Below are 5,292 nucleotides of genomic sequence, written 5' to 3'. Positions count from 1 at the left end.
CCAAAAACTCTTTAGATAATGGATGATTGACTCTGGATGAATAACGTCTTGCAAATGGGGATAAGGGTGGGAGGGGGTAGATGTGAGTGTGGTATGTGCATGCCTGCGATTCAAATGATTAATGATCTACTTCCAAAAAGGAGGATCAGAGACTCTAGCTTCCAGAGACAAGATGAACTGTGTTTATTCAGGATGTTAATGATTTTGTCGTTAAGTGTTGACAGTGGAACTCTTTTAGCTTCTAGAGAATCAGAGATGAGTTCATCCAAGCATTCTTTTAGAGGAGTGACCTATCAAGGGATGAAGTAAGAGCTGCAGCTTGGAAGTATTTGAGATTGCAGTTGGAGTCAAGTAAAGGGAAATGACCACAACTGAATGCAAATATGACAAGTCTTACTAAAAGCTAATGATTATTAAACCAGTTCATGTGTTCAGTTCAAACTATATTCTCCTTCTAGTGTCACACAAATGACTCTCCATTCTATCAGGATTGTTGGTAATCCAGCTTCATCCAACACCCCAAATTTGACACTTCCATGACACTATCATGGAAGAAAAGTTTATGACCAATCTAGAAAGCATATTAAAAAGCAGAGACATTACTTTGCCAACAAAAGTCCGTCTAGTCAAAGTTATGGTTTTTTCAGTAGTCATGTATGGATGTGAGAGTTGGACTATAAAGAAAGCTGAGTGCTGAAGAATTGATGCTTTTGAACTGTGGTGTCGGAGAAGATTCTTGAGAGTCCTATGGACTGCAAGGAGATCCAACCAGTCCATTCAAAAGGAAATCAGTCCTGAATATTTATTGGAAGAACTGATGCTGAAGCAGAAACTCCAGTATTTTGGCCATCTGATGCAAAGAACTGACTCATTGGAAAAGACCCTCACACTGGGAAAGATTGAAGGCAGGAGGAGAAGGGGATGACAGAGGATGAGATGGTTGGATGGCATCACCGACTCAATGGACATGAGTTTGAACAAGCTCTGGGAGTTGGTGATGGACAGGGAGGCCTGGTGTGCTACAGTCCATGAAGTTGTAAAGAGTCACACACGACTGAGCGATGGAACTGAACTGAGCTAATCATGGGCAGAGGAGCCTGGCGGGCTACAGTCCATAGGGGTCGGGGACATGATCAAAGTAACTTAGCACACACGCACTCATTGCTCTCTTACATTTGTTCTTGTATTGTGTGTAACATTTTAGTTAAACAGAGCTTTCAAGCTATTTGTTATATGGAAAGTTAGCAATTTTGCTTCTAAAAATAAGTTCTCTTTTCATATATTTTAAAAACATTAATGTTCATGAAAAAGGTCCTGATAGTTTATCATGGTGGCTTTCATGCACACCACAGTTTTTCTTTTTGATATCCTGGTCCCCATTGAACTGTAGGCTACTATTTCAATGATTAAAATGTGAATTTATTATTACTATTCTCCTGTGAAGTTGCTCAGTCATGTCCTACTCTTTGTGATCCCATGGACTGTAGCCTACCAGGCTCCTCCATCCATGGAATTTTCCAGGCAAGAGTACTGGAGTGGGTTGCTATTTCCTTCTCCAGGGGATCTTCCCAACCCAAGGACTGAACCCAGGTCTTCCACATTGCAGGCAGATGCTTTACCATCTGAGCCACCAGGGAAGCCTGTTACTCTTCTCACCAATGACTAACTTGGAGACAAATTAGTGTAATGAGATATCTTATTTTTAAAAATAATTGTATTTTATGTTCCTGGTACTTTTTTCTTATCACAAAAGAAAGTTACTATTTTTACATCCATTAAATACATTATATCAATTAAATGCTTACAGATACCCAAACAATCAGTTCTTTCAACAAGCAGAAAAAGGAAAAAGTGCTTGGCAGGGAGCATTTCTAATTAGCTTTCAATTATCTTGAAAAAAATAGGTCAACCTTTCTGACAATCAACTCAAGTTACTGTCCTCTGAGGTTCATTTTGAAATACCTTTTAATTTTTTATGAAATTCATTCAAAGACTATTATAAACTCACTGTCTTAAAAAAGTGAAGTTGTTAATCCCTTCACAGAAATATAACCAGTGTTTACATTTTGATGTAGCTTCTCTTAGAATGTTTTAATATAGAAACAAACATAAAACATAATTCATTTCTATACAACAATTTATTCAACCTATGTTTACTGAGTTTCAGCTATGTGCCAGTGTTATTTCTACTGGATGGCACCATATTGGCTATCCTAGCAACTCAACATTCACTCTCATTTGAATATCTTTCCATGTCAATAAAGTTTGATCTGCTGTATCATCTTAATCACTGAATAATTATGACAGATTATACTTTCCAAAATGATGACAGCAACCTTTCCATCACTCCCTTCACTTTCTGAACCTTGTCATGCCCCACCAAGAGGTAGAATCTCCATCCTTTATTCTGAACTTGGGTGAGGTTCTATAACTGCCTCAATCCACCAGATGTGACACCATATGATTTCCAAGAGAGATCATAAAAGAGGATATGTTTCTGCCAAACCCTCCATTGGGAAACTCACCCTTGGAATTCAGCCCACCAGGCTCCGTCCACGGGATTTCCCAGCCAAGAATATGGAATGGGTTGCCGTTTCCTTTTCCAGGGGGTCTTCCTGACCCAGGGAGCGAACCCACATCTCTTGCATCTCCTGCATTGTCAGGTGTATTCTTTACCATTGCACCACCACAAAGAGCTTAATATAAGTATTGCTTGTCTGTATATCTCTGAACATAATGGTATGTATAGCATTATTTGCTCAATATTATTGCTCAAAAATAGAGGTGCAAGTCAAATGATGTGCATATTTTGAGGGCTTTTGACACAATTTTGGGGCAGTTCACTTTTTACAGGCTCACAGATATGTATGATTTAGAAACAGTTAAAATAATTTGACAAAATCAGTTACTAGAAATTTGATAACTGAAAAGGAAAGATCATTGAGTATAGAAAAAAAACCCTGATAGTTCTAACAGAAAGAAGTTCTGGCTTTTATATTAAAATAATACATTCAAATATTTAAAATAAGAAGAAAAGTGACTCTGCAAACATGAATTTGAGGGTTAGAGTCTCTTCCTCAATCTAAGTATTTGTCATATACTATCCTCAGATGGACCCCAAATAGACGTAGTATGTCATACTTCATAGTAAGATCAACTATGTTAGATGAATTTTAGCTACTAGAGCTTAAAAGATATCTCAAAGTTTAGAAGTTTCTAGAGCTCTCTGAAGACCAACTAATTCTAGTCTGAAGACCTTGTCCTGAGTAGGATTTTACCTCTGAGTCGGTATTGTCAGATGATCAGATGTAGTGACTTGACTGGTTGTAGAGAATATACAAGAGCTTAAGAGCTATCCTGTGACCATGGCTGGTAGAAGTATTAACTAGAAACGTTAAGTGGAGAAAAGTTTAAAGATGGTGTTGTCTTGTTGAGTGGTGAAAATTTTTAAATGTCCTGGCTGTTCTAATATCACTTGTCTTTACTGATTATCTGTGTATGTATCTGTGTATTACCTATCATCTTCTATTACAATTCAGGGCTATTATACCAGGGCTTCCCTGGTGGCTCAGAAGTTAAAGCGTCTGCCTCCAATGTGGGAGACCTGGGTTCGATCCCTGGGTCAGGAAGATCCCCTGGAGAAGGAAATGGTGACCCACTCCAGTATTCTTGCTGGGAGAATCCCATGGACAGAGGAGCCTGGTGGGCTCCAGTCCACGGGGTCCCAAAGAGTTGGACACGACTGAGCCACTTCACTTCACTTCTATTATAATTACATTAAAAATAAATCTTAGGTCAATATAGTAGTTTAGAGCTTACAGGGTGTCTCCATATTTGTTTCATTGTTTTATTTAATCTTCACAAAGGGGTCATCACTTTGTAGATGATGAAAATAATTCCAAGGAAGTTAAGTAACCAGAGACATCTAGGACTTGAACACAAGTATTCTGATCTCAGTTTAACATCTTTTAACGTAGAAACCAGGACATCAACCCCATCTTCCTAAGACTGTCACTTGCATTATTCTAAAAGTCATTTCATCACACAGAGTGGGGGGTCAGCAATTTTTTTCTGTAAAGGACCACATAGTAAACATTTTTGTCTTTGTGGGCAATTTTGTCCACTACTGCAAATACTCAGCTCTGCCGACATAGCAATGTAGGAAAGCAGCTGGGGACAATGTGCACTGAATGGGCATGGCTGTATTCTAGTAGCTCTTTATTTGCAAAAAGAGGAAGAGGGCCTTTGGAGTCCTTAGGCCATACAGACGGTCCCCGACTTAACAATTTTTCGACTTTATGATACTGCAGAAGTGATATAGATTCAGTAAAAACCGTACTTTGAACTTTGATCTTTTCCCCAGCAAGCAACATGCAGTCTGATCCTCTGTAGTGATGCTGGGTGGGACAGGACCCAGTCAGCCCCATGATCACAGGGGGAATGACTCTTACCCTTACAACCATTCTGGACCCAGACAACCATTCTGCTTTTTACTTTCAGAACATGCGTGCATGCTCAGTTGCTCAGTCATGTCCAACTCTTTGTGACCCCATGGACTGTGGCCCGCCAGGCTCTTCTGTCCATGGGATTCTCCAGGCAAGAATACTGGAGTGGGTAGCCATTTCCTTCTCCAAGGAATCTTCCCGACCAAGGGGTTGATCCTGGGTCTCCAACATCTCCTGCGTTGGCAGGTGGAGTCTTTACCGCTGAGCCACCTGGGAAGCCCCACTTTCAGGACATTATTCAATAAATTACATGAGATATTTGATACTGTATTACAAATATAGGCTTGGGCTTCCCTCATTGCTCAGTTGGTAAAGAATCTGCCTGCATTGCAGGAGACCCTGGTTCCATTCCTGGGTCAGGAAAATTTGCTGGACAAGGGATAGGCTATCCACTTCAGTAGTCTTGGTCTTCCCTAGTGGCTTAGCTGTTAAAGAATCCACCTGTAATGCCGGAGACTTGGGTTTGTTTCCGGGGAAGGGAAAGGCTACCCACTCCAGTATTCTGGCTTGGAGAATTCCATGGGCTATATAGTCCATGGTGTCACAGTCAGACACAACTGAGCAACTTTCATTTCACTTTCACTTTCAGACTTGGTGTTAGATGATTTTGCCCAACTGTAGGCTTAATAAGAGTCCTGAGCACATTTAATGCAGCCTAGGCTAAGCTGTGATGTTTGGTAGGTTCAGTTCACTTCAGTTCAGTTCATTCGCTCAGTCGTGTCCGACTCTTTGCAACCCCATGAATCACAGCACGCCAGGCCTCCCTGTCCATCACCAACTCCCGGAG

Source organism: Bos indicus x Bos taurus, unplaced genomic scaffold (assembly GCF_003369695.1).
Source record: "Bos indicus x Bos taurus breed Angus x Brahman F1 hybrid unplaced genomic scaffold, Bos_hybrid_MaternalHap_v2.0 tig00002498_arrow_arrow_obj, whole genome shotgun sequence".
Taxonomy (NCBI): domain Eukaryota; kingdom Metazoa; phylum Chordata; class Mammalia; order Artiodactyla; family Bovidae; genus Bos; species Bos indicus x Bos taurus.
The sequence above is the reverse complement of the archived record's forward strand: the minus strand, read 5'-3'. Positions refer to the sequence as shown.